Below are 23,260 nucleotides of genomic sequence, written 5' to 3'. Positions count from 1 at the left end.
CTGGTTCCTCAGGAAGGCTGCTGGTCGTCGTTTGCCGCTGATTCCGCTCTCTGGCGTCTGGTCTCTGTCTCGTGCCTCAGCGTCTCGCTTGACTGCCTCGGGCTCTATACCAAGGTCTTGTGTCCACTGCGGATCAACTGCCGTCTCCTCGTCGGAGTCCGGGCTTATATTATTTTAGGGGATGCACCCTTGCTGGCCAATCACGCTTGTGCGTCGATCTCCTAGCCAATCGCTGGAGTCGCTTCGTAGAATTCGAGAAATCGGATGTTGCATATTTGGAAGCGAGTTTTGCTTGCTCCGACTTTCGAATTCTACGGAAAGGATTTGCTGTTGTGATGATTAATTGCATCCGCACCGTTTAGTCACAAAAAGGATACTTTTAACGACCCGTGTTTTGTGGTCAAAAGAAATCCCTCTTGTGCCATGATGTTTGTCTCATTATTAACAGTGAACATTCTTGGTTACGGGCATTAACAATGAAACAATTGCCTTTTTTTTGTCCGTTACTATTCATGGTGGTCGATAGTCGCCACAGATAAAAAAATGAATTTAAGCGGACCACTAAAAGCAATATTTGAGTAGAATATACTAGCGATATGACGCTAAAATTTCATTTTTGTGCAATTAACGTTTTTAAATGAAATTAATTTGAATAGTATATAAATTCTTACTTTTATGTTAAAAGTCCGTTTTGAACAAAGCAAAATGCAATACACTTGCCGTGTTAGAAGTTTTATAAGATAAGAATAAGAATTTAGTACAGCCAAAGTAATCTATAATAGCTTAAAAAGATTTTAACAATATATTTGTTATTTATCTCTCATTTCTACGAGCATATAAAATATATAACGTAAAATCTTAGAATGGAATTAAGAACGGTTGCCCTTATCACTTTACTCTTAGTTTTACAAATACAAAAGAGTTTATCCCCGAGATCTCTACACACGTTAAATTGACACAGATATTCCAGTACGATACTAGATTTTCACTTCAATCGTTAAATTTGGTCTAGCTAGGCTGTCAATTTAAGTCACTAAGAGTGAACGCGAGTTTTAAATGATTTTTCGACGCAATGCAAAGGCACTAACGATTCCTCACTTATACAAATTATATTAATGTTGTATTGCATACATTTATAAAGCTGAAAATTAACTAATGTAACGTAAAAATGCTTATTAGTTGTTATTTTATTCTCAATAAAAACGTACGCCAAAAATAGTAACACCCCAGTTTTACTGAACTATTTATTAATTTTATACAAGTGTTTTAATTAAAATAGCTCTTTATTGCGTCTATACAATTTTCTCTCGTCTCTACGTGATATTTATTTATTGTCATTATTTTTTATCTTTTGCGTTAATAATAAATATCATCCCATCAATAATTTCATCCAATATATATAGAAATCACAGGGGCGACGTGTGATCTGTCAAACTTTTCGTGGCACACATCATTAATTCGGATATTGTCGTGCGTTATTACCAGATGTCAAAGAACAAACAAGTGATTTGTTTCAGTCGCACTTTGATCATTCTCCATTGTGTATTACGCACTACACACAAAGAGACATAAATTATTTGCAGATAACAACGGCACAAACTAAGTAATGAATATTGTGTTAGCCAAATTTGAACTCGGAACAATGTATCATGCGCTAGGTAATCTGGGCGCAAATCCCTTCGGCGTTTCAAACCATACGTTAGCCACAATAATAATAAGCTTATCGTACAAATGTATGCAAATCCGCTGAAAAGAGTACTACCGGCTCGAAACGCAATATTCAATGGCGTTGTTGAACGGATTCGGTAGTTTCATATGTAATTAGACTGTTATGATAAACAATGAGCGCATTTGGGTTTCTGTATTGGGTACATTAAAACTGTTTACACTGATGCTAAAATGCAAGTAAATTAAACAACGTACCTATACATAAGTATAACTTAATAACGTCATAGTAGAAAGTATGTTCTATTTCCTGAAATGAATGACAATTGTTCTTAAAATTATTCATTATTCAGTCGTGCTTGGTCTGTTAATGCATAAGTACGTTTTTTATATCTGTGTTGAACCACGCATGAAACTTATCGAAAAATCGGCCACAAAATTTAAAATGGCAGAATCTTTACTAAGTAAAAAGTTTGTTCAAAATTGTTTGTTATATAAATATATTGAAAATTACAAAGATGGATTAAAATTTAATAGTCCTTGATGTGGGGATCAGCAAAGATTTTGTCTTAGCAGCATTAATGGAAGCAAATTCTACTCAAACCATACATCAACTAGTCGAGAAACTAAAGCAGACTGATTCAGAAGTACATGGACAAATTTAGAAGCGTGGAAAAGTTTGAAATCAAGATGTATGAGCTCCACACAAATTGATCAAAGAAAACAAGCGTGTATCCGTATATTCCAAAAGCTACTTGAGGCTGAGTCTACTTTTCTCGATAATTTGACAACCAGAGATGCGATATACGTGATGCATGATAGCATCGTAGAAGACAATGGTTATCCTAAGATCTCAATGCCCGGGTCTACTGTATATAAAATATACTTAATGTGAATGGTGAGATTGCAAAGAGATTGTGCATTACGTAAATCTAAAACCTGGTCAAATAGTAACAGCAAGCAATCATTACTATCAACGGGTTCAATTGGACGTATACACAAGGCATATATTTGCCAACAGAGGTTAAATAGTTCTATAACATGACAATGCGCGTCCTCATGTGGTAAAATTAACTCTCATCCATTTTTTTTAAATCCTGCTTCTTCTAACTACTATTTATTTTCATCGATGCGGCACTTCTTGGATGGAAAAATAATCAAAAAGGCAGAAGATATAAAAAGAGGGCTATGAAAATATTTTAGCATTTAAACTAAATCTTTATAAGAGACTGTTACTAATTTTGCTGAACCTTACATTTTTAATAAAATATTGGAAGTGGTCAGACGCTGACGGGATTGGTCCTTAATGTTCATCGTCTGCTATTTTGGTTGCGTTAGTTCAGCAACAATGGAATTTGTAAGTTTCACTACATATCTCGAAGACAGTATTTTTTGGCGCATCTTTATTCTAAAAAATAATATATATTTTGTCAATTGAAATAATCCTACGTTATATTTTGGGGATGGCTACCGTGACGTATTGGGGTAACCTGTTAGGTCATGATTTGTTTAAATTTATTAAAATAAATAATAATAAATAATTGAAATCACTAAATCATTTAAGGTCTCCCATATTTGATCACAATGTAATTGAATTATTACCATTTATTATCTGTTAAAAAGTCATCTTTATCTGCCATTTTGGCAAAATAGCAACTAATTTTAATTACTAAAAAACATTTGTATCTAAAAATTAACTTTTTAAATATTTGAAATAGAAAAACAACCTTAAATAAATCATATTGAATTTATCAGAGCAAAATTTATGCTTGTTTAATATTCCCTATGTTAGTCCGTAGTCAAGGTTAAATAAGCGCAGACGTGCCTCTGATTTGACGAAGCGAAATAAAAGCGTTGCTTTTTTCGGAAATTACATAATCATCTCGTACATTAAAATAATTTTAGACAGCCGTTTTAAATAATTAGGCCGTTAATTAATGCTTCGCGCACGGCAGAGTGGCGTAATTGAATGGCCCTTTGTCTCTTAGTCTCAATTTCACACTTTGTTTAATAAATTTCGTTTTTTGGCGCTAACAAAAAGCCCCTAGAAAGCATCATTTAATCCAGTCCATTGTGTACAGATTTACGAATAAATAAGAGTGATTTATTTAACGATTGCCGTTATGATTTTTTTGATGATAAAAATTAATGATCATATCGCATTTTATTGTCCAACATAATGTTAATTATTATAGACATAAATTTAAATAAAATGTGCATTTTGATTTATACATACAATACGTATAGAAACATTATCTTAATTTAATTTATTAGGTGTCGTTTTTATTTCATTTTATTCATGTTAAAATGTGCGAAAAAAATAATAGATCATCGTTGAGCATGCCATGCTTTAAAAATTGCTTAGAACTTTTTTATATAATTTATTTTTATGATATATGTAGTATTTAATATTTATTATATATACACATATTATAACAATATCTTTGTAATGTCTAAGTAACTGCAAAATATATATTATTTAAATAAATTTATTAAAAGTAATATGTGTATTTATGTTAAATAATAAATTATTCTTTGTTTCAAAATTATATATTTTTTTATCAATGCGCAAAGTTTACATAGTGTTCTTTGCCAAAATATATAATTCAATACAAGTCTCCGGCCAGCTAAAGCATATTGGAGGATTAGAGTAGCACTTTGAAATTTTTCAAAGGAGTAATAGGCGTGAAGATCCAAGAAGATAGGATGACAAATGAAGAAATAAGGCCCTTTCGAGTCAGCCAGAAGGCTGGTTCTTATATAATACATATACATAAAGAAAAAACTTATCTTTGCACACATCATAAAATGCTTTGAGGAGACTATCTGATGAAGGAGCGAAAGCGTGCCATTCTCGATAGAGGAAAGCACTGGCCATAACTCCGGATCGGAGGGTCCCTTCGCATCTATGAGAAATCTCGTCTCAGGGATAAAGAATACGGGCGCACGATATATAACCAAGGGTTAGGAAAAAATATCCGACTTTGAAAAATTTTCATCTTAAACATTTCCAAATAAAAGAGACCTTGATCAAACGGTAATATTTCAGACATGAATATAATATTATTTATGATTATTTTATCTAATAGTTTCTAGCATCGTTTAGGATACTAACCTAACTTAAAAATTAACCATTCATGTAAAAAAATATTTTACAATAATTGGCTGACTAAACGGGCAATAAATTATCACACTATAATTGACCCAATAACAACAAAGGTCAAAAACAGTATTGTTAGTAAACTTCTTAATGTTTTTCTCAACATATATTTTATATTCTATTAGTAATTTCATAAGCAACATTGCTTATTTTGCTCAAGAAATAAAATTTTTACTATAGAGCAAGTGTATATATTAGCATTATATATCAATAAAGAGTAAAAATAAAAATATTGCTTAACTGTATTGTTAGATATAACCCAGGCTTTTGACAAAGTGTAGCACCCTTACCTACTCTACAAAATTAAGAAATTAAAATCGGAGAAGCAAACACAAAACTGTACCAAACATCATCAGATGTGCTGTAGGGCAATGTTTTTGGACCGATGCTGTATTTGTTATACACTATAAATCTTTCATGGATGAACTTAACAAAAAATTTCACATTTTCCGACGACACTACAAAAATGGCATTTGATACTGACACAAAAATAGCATCGAAGAGACTGCAATATAATCTCCTAATAATCCAAGCAATCGCGAATTAAAGATAATGATATTAAATCAATCCATTTACATTTACGCTTAACGAATATACGTGTCCTATGGTATATCTTAACGGATAATGAAAATCATCTTGATAGAAGACTGACCTAGAAAATTCAAGTTTGTAACAAAAGTAAAGGCTGTACTGGATTACAGGAGAAAATTAAGAATAATTATTAAAGAATACAAAAATAATATAGAACTTATAAAACTGATAAAAATAATATAGAACTTTAAAAATATCATAAAACTGGAGTACTCTAATTTATTGAGCTCAGATTTGGGGCGTAACTACCATATCTAATATCAATATTTTCAAGAAATTCCAGAATATATTCCTTTGGTTCATGATCGGTGCTCTTTGTTTTATGTCTAACAATTATGTATTAAGTAACTGCAACTGTGTCAGTATAAAGAAACAGTCCTAAATATACAGATCTACTAAAATACAGTGTTCTAACTAAAAGTAGACTTAAGCGTGTAAATATGTTAAAAACTAACCAATATATTTTGTTAGCATAATCAATTTCATTGCCACTAACAATAGTACTATCAACTATCGTATAATAAGTTAAACTTAATTAAATATACCTAATTTTTACTTTAATTTTTTTATTAAAGCATTTAGTATGAGACTTCCTACATGGTTATTTTACTTTTTCCTTTTTAAGTGTCTAGTCCAGGGTTTCCCAAACTTTTTCAGCGACGGAACACTTGGCAAATCCGAAAATTTTGGCGGAACACTTAGCTTATTTTTTAGGCTGGGTAATTCATAATAAAATAAAACATGTTTTTAATGAAATGTTATTAAATTTATTTAATAAACATAAAAATACAAATAAATAAAACTCCTAATGACTGATGATTTTGGGTTCTTAAATAACAATTTTTTTTATATCAGGCACAATTTTGGTTAGTTGTATTTTCATATCTGCCGTACCGTGGAGTCTATTTCTGTATTTTGTTTTTGTTGCAATATACTTAAAAAATCCCACTTCGCATAAATACGTCGTGGAAAACGGAAGTAAACAAACCAGAGCTTGTTTTGACACCTTGGAGAACTCTTTAGTCAGACTCGCCCAGAAATCATTTAATGGCTGATATTTTTGTTTCAAATCAGAGTCATTAACTAAAATCTCATAATGCCTTTAGCCCACTGGTTTTACTGTCACGGAAAATGGATTCCGAACCCAGGAATCGTCCTTACTAGTTTCCAGAAAATATTCCGAAATAGTTATTTTCAAGTAATATAGGTGTTCTAAAAATACTTGTGAAACTTTTTTCTTTACTTGAAAATTCAATTCATTTAAACATTCATATCCAAGACAGGAAAACAATCAAAATTATTAGATTCAACCGATAAAATCTGAAATTGTATTTTTTATCAAAAGATTGAATTTTATCTCCCATATTAAAAATTGTAATACTTTTTTCTTGTAATTATAAGTTAACATCATTTCACTTTGTAAAAATATCCGCCAGATATGCAGATATATCAACCAGGAAAGATTTGTTAAAAAAATTATAAAATGATGTTGCAAATTATTTTGTGCTTTCAAGAAGACTAATAATTCATTTCGAAGTTTATAAAGTCTTAATAGTACTTTTCCTCTGGATAGCGATCTCACTTCAATATGTAATAAAAGTGCTTCATGTTCACTACCCATTTCATCGCACAAAATTTTAAATAATCTGGATTGAAGTGGTCTAGATTTTACATAGTTTATCATTTTCACGGCTACTTCATAACATTTTTTAAATTTGTGGAAATTTTTTTAGTCAACAGTGCATGCCTATGCAAAATACAATGACTGCTAGTAGCATATCTAGTCACATAAATAAAATTCGTATAACAAGCACTAATATCGTGTGATTAATTAACAAAAAAAAAGTTGTTTAAATAGGATCAAATTTTAAAGTTAAACAAAACAACACCGACTTATGAAACTTTTCCCTCCAGATTTTATACACATCAATGTTGAATTTTTAACACATATTTTCAAGCTTTTTTATCAGATTTATGAACAATTTTTATGTATTAGCAAGACTAACAATTTTTTTAATCTACTCTAAATTTTTGTGAAATATCTATTTAGGCTCCGCGGAACACCTATTTTGGATCCGCGGAACACTGGTGTTCCGCGGATCCAAAATAGGTGTCGACTAGAACATAGTTTGGGAAACCATGGTCTAGTCGATAGGAGAAAAGAGAAAAAAAAATATTTTATAAAAAATATTTTTGCCTTAAAAATGTAGCATGTTTTTGGGCAGATTTTTTGACAAAAGTATGAATAAACTTTAATTTTAGTTAGTATATAGAACATTTAAGGAATTTTTATTGCATTGAAATAACACTAATTAAAAATGGATGATGTATGTAAAATACTTTTGTTGCTTGTCACAAAGATTAAAAGTCTTAGCTTGTCAATAAAATATAATAGAAAACAGCTTGTGATCTAATAGACAAAATCAGTTATGCAATTTAAAAATATTTTATTTTTTAATTTCAATATTTTTGCTGTTTTTAAAATCTCAAATGGTTAAAAATACTTATCATTAATCGCTGTTATTTAAACCAGGCATATATTTATTCAGAGGGTGCGAGATTTAAGTTTTTGCGTTAAGAAAATAAAATATATTACAAAACGACGAATACTTGAACAGTTCCACTTTAAGGAGACCCTTATCATATATTGATTTTAGTCATGAACGTTTCATCCATGCATATTATAATATATATTTGATATTCAAGATTCTCTTCCATTTATTTTAATTACGTCCCCGCGGCTCGATAACATGTAAAATATTGTCGAAATTTTCAGCAAGGATGAAAAATTAAAATTTACGATTAGGTGTTTTACTCTAGGGACGTTTCCTTTTCGCTCCGACAAGGGTTTTCTTTGTAAGCTCAAAGTCGAATGGACGTGTTTCGAATTTCAACACCTTATTAACATTTGTTTGCCCGTGAGACGAATTATATTCAAGGACTAATCGTATACCTACGGCCGGACCCCTTATTCAAAACTGGTAACGGGCTTTTCGGTTTTCATTTTTGTTTGTGGACCGTGATAAGCAATGAAAGCCCGAGAAAAACATTCTAAATCAATATAAAGTATACATTTCACTTACATAAATTTTATTTATCAATTTAATATCCTCTATGGAATTATGTCATGAATAAAACTACAAATCATAATTTTAAAGGGTAACACGCGTGTATAGAATAAGGTAGAAATGTAACTACATAAATAATTGTAAATATCTTTGTTGTTACTTTTCTCATTTATGGATTTCTTTTATTTGAAAATTTATTTGGTAACATTTGATTTATTAAAATATTTTGCTTTGTATTTATCTCTCTTTACATTTATCATTACATACCCTATAGTAATATAAAGCATTGCTCCAATAACAAGCCTTATTCTAATTATGTGTCTTGGATTTATATACCTCTTGTTAACAATAACCTTGCAAATATTCGGAAACAATATATTATGGCAACCTTGGGACTCTTAAAAATAAGACCCAAAATCGCTATATTTTACTGTGTATAACTAGTTGCCAACTTTTATATGATATTTATTATTTTAGCCTGGATTATTGGTTGCATTCGACATGTTTATGCTATTTATGTAACGCTTCTATTATTTATATAAATAATAATTCTAGCAATTAAGCGACTAAATTTAATTTTATCATAAACTAAGAGTTATTGAAATAACATATAAAGATTAATCTCAATGTGAACGGAATATTAAAATAATCTATTGTGTTTTTTTAATACAAAACGGACTGACTAAATACAGTTAGTCGGTTGTTTTTTACACTAGAGTTATTAAGATATGTAAGAAAAAATTAGTTAGTTATTTATCAGTAACCCTTGCTACATTCAAGTATATTTTTTGTGTAGCTACACATTCATATAGTGCACAGTACAAAATAATTTTTAATGTAATTGCTTCATCGTCGTATGCTCTATACATCGTGGAATGTCTATTTAAAATTTCAATGTAAACGCACGGTTGTTAAAAAATTATATCTATTTATATTCATAAACAAATACATAAGGCTTAATATCGAATGCGTGTAGAATAATATTATTTTGAGCTCTTCGACTAATTAGGCAAATGTAATTTTAACAAAATAAAAATATATAGCATCTTTTTTTTACCCGATACATTGTATCATTACATCATATTTTTATTGTTTGCCATACATAAATGTAATCAGATCTCCTATTGTACAACGTTACCATATAATGGATAATCGTTTTTTTATTTATAATAAATATTAGCTACTACCGTGCTATATATTGAATGAAATTGCTATACTATATATACATATATCTATAGTGACGAATTACTGCTGTTTGTCTTTTAATCATAGATCATAGAATATTAGTAGTAATTTTATTGAAATAGTTGTGATATATTTTTAATAAAATAAAATACTTACTAGCGCACTCATAATTTAAAGTTTTGCTAATATTTTTTATAATTTGTAGTAATAACTAATTTTGCATAATCTTTTTAAACGCTGTAAAATTCACTGTGAATATGAATGATTGTTCACTGTTTATTTAATTAAATTTAACCTATTGTTCGCGGCGCTGCAATCACCCTACAAATACTACACAATTTATTATTTCGATTAAAATTGCAAAACACTAATCTAAATTTAAAAAAAATAATAAAGATTTACAAAATGGAGATTTAAGTAAAATTAATTTTTTAATGATTTAATATTATTAAAATACTCTGGATTTGTATTAATTTCTTGATACCGAAGTAAGGTTAAATTTAATTTTGGCAAGAATGTGAGCTACTTTTTTAAAATAGTATATTATATTTTGCTTAGATCATATATCATTTATATAACAGATATATACTTAAATTAAAACATTCAAACAAAATACGTCACAACACAATCAATGACTTATATCTAATCACAATAAAATAAATATACAAGATGTTAGTCGAGTAGAAATAAATAAATTTCAGTATCATAATTTTCATCGAAGATACAGATGCAATTTTTGTTATTAATTAGCTATGTTGAGAACATTTTTTTTAATTGGTATTAAACGTCATTTTTATAAATATTTACTTTGGTTCCAAACTTATTTTTTTATATTATATATGAAGTTTTAAAATTATTTATCTAAGGTGCAAACCTAATTTTAAAAGACATGAAAATGAGATGTAGTTAGTCCACAGATAGACCCTTGTTAACAAATGGTTTAAAAAATAAGTTAGTTCATATTTCACGCAGTAACGCTGGAATAGTCAAAAACGTGTTAGGATCAACTGCACACGAGATAAACTTCATAAGAGATAAAGGCATGCCGTGCATGCTTTTATCTCTCATTCACTCTAGATACTAACACGCTTGCGATCGAGAGGGAAAGTATTTCACTGACCACCTATGGGTCCGTCCAGTATTTGTACACTCACTGGCTACAGCTGTTGTAGTGTATTTAATAATAAAGCACGACATAAAATATTAAAGCACGATATAAAGTAAAATAAAGGGTTTTTAATTTGTCCTTATACATTTAATAACTCTTATTCTAATATTTTTATTTTAAAGGAATTTAACTTAATTTTATAACGATAGTTAATATATGTAGAGAGATTATATTTAATCAGAAGTATATTATAGATATTAAAATGAATTATTTAACATAAATTATATACTTTATTTATACAATATTATTCTTACGTGCTATATTTTACTAAGTGGGTTATAACCAATTTATGTTTTATTAAAAGAGAGCAATAAATACATTTAAGATAAATTATATTTTATATGAATAAAATATAAAGAAAACTTTAAGTTATTTAAATGTTGAGCATGTTGTTTAACATTATATAGTTTATGTGTTGTTCATAATAATAATATATGTACATAGGAGTATTTGTTTTTTAATTTTTTTACAAATTGCCATAGAATCACTGACTTGGAAATCTAAGCTTAAAATTATACTGTGGAATAAAATGATGTGAATAATATAAATGTTAGTAGCTAGAACTGAGATATTAAATAGGTGTACTACGATGTCATATATAGTAGTATCTGTCTTAAAATATTGCTTTTTATTGAATCAAAATATCAAAGGGTTCTAAATACTCATCGAAAACTAACAATATGCAATGTAAAAATGATAGCACACGGTTTTAATTCTGTACAGACTGATGAATATTCCTTTGACGTCTGTACGGATAAAATATTTTTGAATGCCATATTCTGCAAAATGGAATCGGATTGCTGATTGGCTACAGCACTTTAATAATATGGAGCACAAACACGTATATACATACATATCGAAATATGTATAATATATACATGTACTTCGTAAACATCGTTAGGCGTGTGTTACACACAACAGTAAATGCTTTCATAAAAGTTGTTTTGTTTTATTATCGCTGCTACGTCGAGTCATTCCATTCGCTCGATACAAAAAGCTTTTGTGTAACACGTGCCTTAGAAATATAAAAAATCATGTAGCAACGAATTGAAGCAGCATAGCGACGAATAAACAAAAAAGATGATTTTAAATATATATATATATTATGTGTTAATAAAAAGAGAAATATTGCAACGAAAATGGTCGTATGTTTCGGTACAAGCGTAAAAAACATGGAAACAGAATTAACTTCGCCACGATTGAGAACACCACCGTCAAAGAACGTGTAAGCTTTATGGAGAACCGTTTACAAAGCGAGAAAATTAAATAAACTAAAATGTGTTTAATTAATAACTTTTTTATGACTGGTAATTAAAATGGTAATATTTCTTATGAAAAATCGTCTTATATTTGATTTTTGATTGTGACTGATTAAGAGCATACCCCATTGAATAACTGTGTTTTATTTAATAACAACGTGATTTTGATCTGATTAGCCACAACAATCTGATGTAATAGATGATAATAATAATATATGTTAATTTTACGACAGTTTTTGTTAAAGTAGATAATATAATAGATATTTTTTGTAATATATTAGTAATAAATATGATACTTTTAACTTTTATACGCATAGGATTATAGATAATAAATACATATACATATCTATTCTTTAAAAGTGTTGTATTTACTGACACCTAGATAGATCAGGAATTAGTTAACATATATGTTTGTTGAAAAGTCAACATTTTAGTTGTTATTTCTTTATATATTTTGTCATGACCTACAAGCCATTGTGTTTATTTTTGACAAAAGACATCGTATTTTTATTTAAACTTTTCAATATGCATCAATTTAAGTTATGGTAATCCGTATCTATGTCTAAAGAATTTAATCATTTTCTCAGCGGGTTTTTTTTTTTTTTTATAAAAGTTTATTTCTTAAATAGACATAGGTAAAATAGCATACAGATATATTAAATGCACAATACTGGTTCATAACCATTTACATTGTTTACAAATTGTTAAGTTATACAATAACATAAAAAGAATAATAAATTATACGAGAGTATACTAAATTAAAGAAAAATACATAAAACCTTTTACAAATTTAAAAAATCCAAAAAAAAAAAAAAATTTGGAAAAGAATGAAGCAGATGAGAAAAACCAATTATACAAAATACATAATATACAAAATAAAACACATACAAAGGTAAATAAACCTAGCCCTGTAGACCTGAAACTGATGACACTGCGATGAGCTTAACTGCATCAAAGCAATATGTGCTTAGGCATTTTATGTTTGTATTTAAATTTAAGTTTTGCTTTGTCGTAATCACCGATTCTTGAAATTAGTGGGTTTGTGTGGTCTCGCGAGATTTTTTTATAGTATTTTTCGGTTTGATAATAACAGTATTCTTTAATGGTGGGAATTAAATGTTTGGTGTGGAGTTTTTTAAGGTTAGTATAAAACGGTGTATTATAAATTATTTTTATGGCTTTATTTTGAATTACTTGAAGTTTATTAAAATTACTATTACTCGCGTTACTCCACACTGAACAAGCGTAAGTTAAAACAGGTCTGATTAATTGTCTATAGACTAGAATTTTATTTTTTATTGTAAGCGCACTTTTTCTATTAAATATTGATTTTAGAGCCGCAATGGCGCCGAGCCCTTTCGACCGGAGTTCAGTTATATGTTTATTGAATTTTAGTCTGGATTCCAGGTGTATACCCAGGTATTTAACGCTCGCTCTCCATTCAATGTTATGCCCTTGTTCACTTTTAATGGGTGCAGGCAAGGGTTGTCTACGTTTAGTGAATATTATAGCTTCTGTTTTGTCTTGATTAATTTAAATTCTCCATTTCATAAAATATTTTTTTAAGTTTTCAAGGGATTTTTGAAGTTTGACTGCAATAGGTTTAAGACCATAAGAACTAGTAAGGATTGCGGTGTCGTCAGCGTACATTGAGAGTTTAGTATTTTTTAACATTGAAATATCATTAGTATATAGAATGAAGAGAAACGGGCCAAGTATACTTCCTTGAGGAACACCAGCTGGTATTTTACGCGGCGTCGAAAGTGTATTATTTAGCGAAACAACATAGCTTCGATTCTTCAGGTAAGACCGTAACATGTGAATAATGTAATAGGGAGTTCCATATTTTAAAAGTTTATACATTAATCCATCATGCCATACTGTATTAAAAGCCTTTTCCATATCTAATAATAAAAGACCCGAACTTTTTTTCATATTAAAATCGGCAGATATGTGCTCTGTTAATCTATTAAGTTTATGCGTAGTCGAGTGATTTTCGCGGAAACCAAATTGCTCATTAATGAGTTTGCTATTAAGAGATTCCTTTAATCGAGATAATATAATTTTTTCAAACAATTTGCTAAATGAGGGCAGTAAACTTATCAGGCGGTAGTTAATTGGTATGTTATCTGCTTTGCTAGGTTTTTTTATCGGATGAATTTTTGCCGTTTTCCAGATTATTGAGAAATATCCAAAAGATAAGCATGAATTAAAAATGTTATTTAAGTACTTAAAGCAAACAAAAGGAAGGTTTTTAATCAATACATTCTTTAATTTATCTATACCTGGAGCCTTTCTATTTGATAATCGTTTAACAATACTAAGAATTTCTGATATGCCGACTTGGTTAATGGATTTTTTATCTATTGGAGATTTACTAACATCTTTAATTGCCCGGTCTATTTTATTTTGGGTTTTTTGGTCAATGTAATTTTGCGTAAGTTGATAAGATGTAGAAAATGTCTCAGCTAAAATCTCGACCTTCTCCTTCTCAGCGGGTTAAACTATAAATTCTGTACTTTCAGCTAACTAGAATTGCGTGAGGAGGGAAGCGGTTGCTTTGCTTCTGCTGCCACTCGTTGGTCAAAGCTTGAGGGTGAAAATACTCAAGTCTAAGATAGAGAGTTTTGTTAAAGCTCATGATGATGTTATATTTGAAGCAACATATGCATTTATTACTTATTATTTTATAAATAATTTTAAATATCTACGTGATTTTATTTTTAGTTTATTGCCTTATGATTTTCACAAAAAAAAATATTCAATTCTTAAGCTGATGAGAATAACAACCTGTCACAGGTCTTCCCTTGATAATTAATTATTAGATTAACGACGCTTGGATGACGAATACACAATTTATTTATTAAATTACTTCTGAAAATAACAGTATAAATAATTAAGATAGCAAAGATAGTATATCTATAATATATAATAAATTATATAAGTTAATGAAGCTCCATAATTTAGATATTGCTTAAAAAATTTAATTAATTTTGAGATGTCTGAAGTTTATCGTAAATTTTCTTAAACAAAAAATGTCTGTGAACGAGAGTTATGATCGCTTTTAAGAATATACCGCATATATACAAATTATGTATTCTGATATTGCTTTTTAAAATAATGTATTACCCAAATCGAATCGTTAATACATATATCTTATATCCATGTTATTTTTATACATAATACTAAAGCACTCTCGCGTGTGAGCTTTCAATGAGCAAAGGAGCAGAGAAAACATCAAATTAGCTTATTATACCACATTTTGAACGTAGTTTTATTTGCGCTTTAAGTGGAAAACGAAACTACGATGATTTCATTTAAAAACAGTTTTAGAACAATGCCGTAGAGATTGTTTTAATTACAAACTAAAAAACAAATTTGTATATGTATATATTTTTTGTCGCTTTAGTTTAGACTCGATTGAAACCTTTTCTTGTAGCAATTTAATCAAGCGACCCGTTTCAGAAATTAAAGCAAAATAAACACACTCAGGCGGTCGATTTTCTTTACAGGCCTCTAAATATATAGGATTTCAACGCTTCAAGTTCTTTCGCGTCTTAAAAAAGAGAGGTATCTCAATGTTATTATTATTATAAGGGAGTAACACTAATGGACGAGAGCAGAAATGGCGCCATAAAAATGTAATGTTAGACGCTCTGAATAAAATGTAAAAAAAATGCTTAAAAAACCTCAGAAAACCATCCTGATAAAACATTAAAACAATTTACTATGTGAGCTAATTTTTTTAAAGTAATATATTTTTATTTTATTTTATAATACCCAAAACAATCCTGAATATTAAATACAATATAGCAAACTAATATTTTTTATGATTGTTATACCAAAAAAATACTTCAATCATAAGAAAAACTTACAAAAAAACAACATGTTTACATTTTTTTGAATAGAACCTGTTTTTTTCGACAATAAGCAATTTTTGTATTATACATACATATACATTACCTTTTTTATTTTTTCATAATACAAGCCAATGTATATATTTACTTATAACATTATCTCTGAATAGATTACTAACAAATTTGTTCAGATATTGTTTATATAACTTTTTGAATGTTTTTTTAACACTGACACAATTTCAGTCACTTATTATATAATTGTCAGGCACAAACAAAATAGCTTTGATCATTAAATTAAAGAATTTACTTTGAAATCTCTCAAGAATATTAATATTAGATATAGAGGCCACACCCTAAATCTGAGCTTTATAAGACCACGCTAGTTTTATAATAGAAACATGAATTTTTATTTTATTTTCTAATTATAAACCTGAATTTGGAGCCAATACAAACTGCAAAGTCTTAGATGTTTTTTTTTTGTTCCAAATATGAGGTTTTTATTTCAGTCTTCTATCGAAATGAATTCCAATATATTTTGTATAGTTCCCTTGTGGTAATAATTGTCCATTAAAAGATAACACAGTATATGTATCTTTGTTTAGCGTAAATATAGCACGGATTGATTTAGTTTCATTAGCTCTGATTCGCCATTTAGAGAGCCAAACTTATGAGAGATTATCTTGCATTCAAATCGATGCTATTTTGGGTCTGTATAGGAAGAATATAACAAATATATATAACAAATACAGTACCAGTTTAAATGTTTTACGATATTACTTTAGAAGTGCCTATCATTTAGATAAGATTAAATCATTAAAAAGATCTAAAGGCATTCTTTTAATTTTTTAGAACAGTCCAGCGTGGTACACTTTTTTATAAGCTTGGGATATATTTAAGAATACGTCTTAATATCATGAAATATTTTTCTTAATTAATATATTTTGCAAACCTGCACCTGCCTTATTTTAGTTGATCTTAAATTGAGCAGTTCAATTATGCATCAGTAGTTATTTTATATATTTATTTTAAGTACATATATATAAATAATTAACTTATGTAGACATTCTATGCTCAAATAAAAGTCTGATATTATAAATTATTTTTTGTATATATGCTATTATTGTTAAAATAAGTTAAATCTTAACTTTGCGCTAAGATTGGTTATTGCTACTTTTAACTACCTACTAGTACTTATTTATTATTAAAAAAAAAATCAGTATATTATATATGCACATACTTGATTTAATGAATATAAGTTTAGTTGTGATTTTATTTATTAAAAAAATGGTCTATGTAATAAAAGTTTCACTTTGATATAAATTTATTTTCCTAATATAATATTTTTTTAGATAAGTGTAGCACAATAAATCATAATTTTTATGATGTCTATCAATCAAAAGTCTTTACTTAACATTTTATTTTAAATATGGTATATAAAATTGCAATGAAAGATAATGATAATGTAGAATTTTACATACTAAACTATATAAATTCTAAAACTGTTACAACAGTTAATGAAGAATATGGTGTATTTATTTTTACAAATATTAAAGTAACCATTGGTTATTCTTAAATTAAAACTAAATTACGTCTTTATTTTTTTAATTAATTATATAGAATAATAAAATATTTGTAAACAATACTTGTAATATAACAATATAATTTAATACTCTAATGATATTGATTACAATATTATGATTTCCTAAAAATTATAAATAATATTTTTATCTTTCTAAGATTTCGTTACTCTAATTTCACTCCTGGACAATACGGTAAATATTACAAAATATTTTAAATAGGTATATAGTTACCTAAAAATCACATAATACTTCTCATGCTTTAGTGAGGCTTATTCAATTTTTATAGAACATATTTTTGATATTAAAATATATTTTTTACATATTCTATTTTATAAGATTCAAATTACTGTATGAATATGGAAGTATTTATTTAAATACATTTTTGATTATAAATTTAATTTAAAATTAACCATAAATTTCAATGCAATGATATTAAATAAATAAACTTTCATTTAATATTCTGATTGTAATCTATTTGCCACGCTGAGTATAATTAAGTAATTAATAATGTAAAAATTTAGTAATATTTACATTAAATTAAATTTAGTGAAAATATGCCTAAGCATATTTTTATTCAAACTAATTACTAAATCAGTTGTATTAAATTGCTAACACTAAGCTTATGGTTAAACCTAGAGAATCCTACTTCAATAAAATGGTCGTTTCGAATTTTAAAAACTCACCTACTATATAAATTATTACTTTTTCTGCATAAAAAATAGCATTTTTACTACATGATTTACTAACATTACTCATTTTAAACGCGCTTGGTATTATGACGCACTAAAGCAACTTTCAAAACGAGTACACTTACATAAAACTCTAGCAGTTTATTTTAACTATTTGACTGTATAAAATAAAACATACTTTTTATTGCAGTAATGTTTTTTTTTCTAGCGAGCATTAATGTCGGACAAATTTATAACGCATTTCACAGAAACGGGAAAGTGCAAAAGTGACTGACGTGTATAAACTGAAAAGTAACTTTTTGTATATACTAACTAAATTTTAATTATTATACATCAGTCCTTTCACAATTTAAACACCTAGCAAGTCTAGAACATTTATCTGCTAGCAATTCTATGCTGCTCGTCATAAAATATATTTATTTTTATATTTGCATTAGTCTGGATCAGTAATATGCCAAATAGATGACTATGTATTTTTATGGATATTTTTTATTCGTACAAGGCTTTATTGTTAATTAAATAAAAAATAACAAAGCATGACCGACAGTGAAGGAAAAAAATATTTATTTGGGTTAGTGATGGTTAATATACCTGTATTTATTTAACTACGCATTTTAATACATATTTTTGAATTATATAACTATATACTAAACTGTACATTTAAGAATTTTTGAGGCAAAGATTTGTTCCACAAAGAATGTTTGAAGACCCCATTCCTACTGTTTAGGAAAAACCAAACGTCAGTTTTAAAAATAAGTATTGCATTTTTTAGCAACATCAAACTTAGGTAGGATGCTTTTAGACCAATCGTATACACAATTTTTAAGCGGAAAACCTAATTTTATATATGCTACAAAGCATAAACCGCAATGGCGGAATGTTTCGATTTATTACTGCATTTCAATAATATCTGTTTCGAAATGTAAATTAAATTTAATTTACGTGTGCTTTCGTCAAAACAAATTATTGGTTTGGATTTTGTTGAATGGTTTTCATTCGTTAAAAGTGGGTAAAATTATTCTTTACGAATTGTTTTGATCATGTTTTAAAATTTAATTATTTTGGCCGCTGCTTTATTTACCGTAATTTAATCACGAGTATTATTGTTATTTGTATTTATATTCATATTAGGGTTTTGTTTGTTGTAACAATATAAGGTTGAAAATTTACAAAGAGCATTTATTAATACCGTTGTTATTGTTATTAAAAAAATATCTTTTTGTGATATAATATAATTTTAAAATCAGAACGTTCGTTAATAATGGAATATTAATCTTGCTGTATGCTTTATATTAAAGCAATTTTAGCAGAAAACTCAATTGTGGGCCAAATGTCTTTTGCATAATACCATCCAATTATGAGACCCTATTATAAACCCTAACAAATTATTATGTTATAGCAAACTAATAATTGAAATATTAATTACATATTGCAGACCTTACAAATTGTTATAATTTGTTCGCATATTGTACACAAAGCTTAAAAATTAGTTAAAAAATCATCGTTTTTTCACCACAAAAATAAAACAATTTTCTTCATATATGTCTTGATTTTTTTAAATTAAGTTTGAGTTTTTTATTCGTTTTAAATATATATTTTAAAATAAAATTGTAATTATTTAAGAAGGGTACAATGTACGTAATACCTTAATTTAAAATTGAATTTTTCGAATAAAGATAAATTGTAAATCTATCAATTAGCATATTTTTTATTTGATGTTAAACATTAGTTAAATAAAATATATTATTTTAGAATATATATTTAAAGTAAATATTTTGGCTAAGAAACTAATATTAATATAAATTTAAACGTGTTAGACTAATATATGCAAATAAATCGCATAGTATTCAGATGTATTAAATTTAAATATGTAATCCCATATCTATCTTAAATTTATAAGTATGTTAGATCTGATTTCAAGTCTCGTAGAAATAAATTTATAAAATCTATTTTAATATACTATATTACCATTAGTATTGCAGACTTAAACGAACAATTAAAAGGTTAATTATTATTTAATTCATTATTTGAAAATATTGTCATTTTTAATTTTTTTTTAAATATTAAAAATAAAATTTTACTTTTAAAAAGACACACAGAAATATTGTTTTTGTTTCTAAATAAATAATGTTTGTTGTAATATATTGATTTTTCAATAAATATTATATTTTAAATATTAAAATAGAATGTGGGCAATGTTCTATATGATTACAATTTTAATTTACTGATTATAAATTCACCTACTTTTATCTTTAAAAAAAATTGATACATAAGCTCCGAATCAAACTTTAAAGTATTAAACAATTCCACAAAATAACTATTCAAATAATAAACCAATAAAGTGTATGTATTATTAACACATGTACAAAACTAGACTTACTCAAAAACAAGTTTGAAACTTTGTTACGATTGTGAGTTCGAACCGTAAGTCGCACAGTTTCGTCATGGCGTTTGTTTGTTTATTGTGTTGTGTCACGTTAACTTGTTACACACACAAACACACACTTGTGAAAAGTTTCGCTTTGAGTTATTTTGCGAGTAAATAGGAATAACCGAAAAACCGGACCGCGTCTGAAGGAAGTCGAACGTTCACTGCTTAATTTTTCACCGCGCGCATAGTGCGCAAGCTCTGCCGCATGTAAGGAAACAAACGTATCGGCGTGAAAAATTGGGGTAACAAGATAACTCGGATGACAAATTAAACTCCTTTTCTGAGCGGTTTTTTTATATATGTCATTTGAAAAACCGACTTTAGGATGTGAAAAATGTACGTTTACGATTTTGTGCGGGAAAATTCGCGAGGTCGCGCTATCGTCGTTGATACTGATCGAAAGCTTTTGAGACCGAGTAAAAAAACTTTAGTTGGAAAATTGAGATATTATCGAATACCATTTATTTTACTCATGGATGACAGTAAGTGTAAATTTGCTTACCTAATAATTATATGAGAACAAAAAACTGAATATTTGACTTTAATTTATTGAAATACCGTTTTATATTATCATATTTATTATGTCAGTGTTAAAGACGAAATATATTAAATATTAAAGAATATTTATATGTAGATTTATACAGTGTATAGAATTCTAAATTTACTATTTAATATTCTGCCAAACAAAACAAATTCAGGAACATGTATAATGTAGACTGTGTAGCCTGTCTGACTATTAATTAATTTAAAAGTTACTTTTCAATTCTGAGTCGAATTAGAATAATGAAAGTAATTATCAAAATGTCAAAGTTTAAATAATTGTTTTGAGGTGCCGAGCAGACTTTTATTTTAAAATATCCACAAAAAGAGGATAATATTTATATTTGTCTCTTCCTCATTTGGTTTATTACTATTTTTATGTTTACAAGTTTTTTATTAGCTACAATAAAAAAAATATAAAATAATACAGTAATTTTTATAATTTAAGGAAGAAAATATTAATGAAAGTGATTATTCAAGTTCACTAAGCTAAAGATATAAAAAAAAGTATATGTGTTCTTCAGCATCTAAAGCAATATGTGTTTTTAGATTTTGTGCTTATACTTAAATTTAATGTTGTTTATTATCGTTGTCTCCGATACACGAGATTAGTGGGTTAGTGTGGTTATGCAAAATATTTTCATAGTATTTTTTTGGAAGCAAATTACAATGCTCTTTCATTGTAAGTATTTAAAATCTCATTTTAAAATTTTCACGACTATTATGAGAAGGTGTATTACATATTAAATTTATATATTTTTTTTGTGATTTACATATTGTTAAAACATTTTAAAACTTGTGTTACTTCACAACGAACAGGTATATGTTATGATGTTATTTGCAAACCCTTTATAGCAAAATTCCTAGATTTGTTTATTAAATTTACGCTTGGAGTCAAGTATACATGGATTATATTTTTACGATATTTACAAATTAAGGCTTTAAATATTGACTCAACAAAAACAAATATAACTTTATTCATAAATTAAAAATATTGTATCTGCATTTTTCATGTTACTAAAACATATATAATTTTTGTGGCAAATTTATTATTTTTTAAGTTGTTTTGTCAGGGAAGTTTTGTCCAAATGTCTTTTATTACACTATTTTTAAATATTACAAACGAATATTTTATTTACCTTTTTGTTAAAATAATTTAAAATAAATGTATATCTGGTTTTATTTCATACCAAGAAATTATAAATATTGGTTTAAATTAAATTAAGACCATCGTTACCTTAGTTCATTTACTTGACGCTGCTTTCCATAACGTGTATTCCTATTTTACTTTCAAGAAGTAAAAGTAATTATCACACTGCCTGAATGTAATAGATTATTATTACAGAATAGAAGATAAAACATATAGTGAAAACTAGTTTTGATTGATATTTCATATGGGATTAGCTAAAAGTTTACGAGAGGTAATTAGCGAAAAAACGTAGCTTTGACCTTCCAGGTATAAGCGTATTATGTGAAGAATATAATCGGAGGCTTTATATCTAAATAATTTATGTATTAAACCTTCATGCGATTACGTATCGAAGGCCTTTTCAAGCATAAATAATCCTGTGCTTTTTTATATTTAAATTGCTGAAAATGTTTTATCCGTTAATGATTTATATATTTAAAAAGAATGCCTTAAGCAATTCGTAAAATAAATTAATAAATAATTGATATTTATGTTAAATATATATAAATATAACTAATTATGAACTAGGCAAAAAAACGTTAAAGTTATTATATGATAAATATTATTTAAAAATCAAGATATATTTAATAGCTATTTGATATTACTGACCATTTATTACATTTTTTTTTACTTACATTTTTCAAAATTTAAGTAAAAGACATATGATACATTATATATTAGTTTTATTTAGTTTTTATTTTTCGAGTGACTTTAAATTTATAAAATAGGCTGTAGACTTTACTTAAGAGTGTTTTAAATAATTTTAAATATAATATCTCAGTGATTTATAAACATTGATTAATATTGAAGTTCACAAAAGTGTATATTTACGAATATTAACATTATTAGATTTTTTTTCGATTTTTAATAATAATAAT

The 23,260-nt window shown here is 27.4% G+C and overlaps 1 protein-coding gene across 1 annotated transcript in view; it reads right to left on the bottom strand.

Annotated features, from left to right (window-relative positions):
* The window catches only part of LOC148233861 (alkaline phosphatase-like), a 76,238-nt gene extending 55,422 nt beyond the window's left edge, over positions 1-20,816 (bottom strand). The window contains exon 1 of the mRNA XM_088188901.1: positions 20,603-20,816. The gene's annotated coding sequence lies outside the window, so the exon portion shown is untranslated. The remainder of the gene's footprint in view (positions 1-20,602) is intronic.
* Positions 20,817-23,260: the final 2,444 nt, after the last annotated feature.

The sequence above is a fragment of the Plectrocnemia conspersa genome, unplaced genomic scaffold (genome assembly GCF_051122295.1).
Source record: "Plectrocnemia conspersa isolate PC_06_02 unplaced genomic scaffold, ASM5112229v1 ptg000007l, whole genome shotgun sequence".
Taxonomy (NCBI): domain Eukaryota; kingdom Metazoa; phylum Arthropoda; class Insecta; order Trichoptera; family Polycentropodidae; genus Plectrocnemia; species Plectrocnemia conspersa.
The sequence above is the reverse complement of the archived record's forward strand: the minus strand, read 5'-3'. Positions and strand labels throughout refer to the sequence as shown.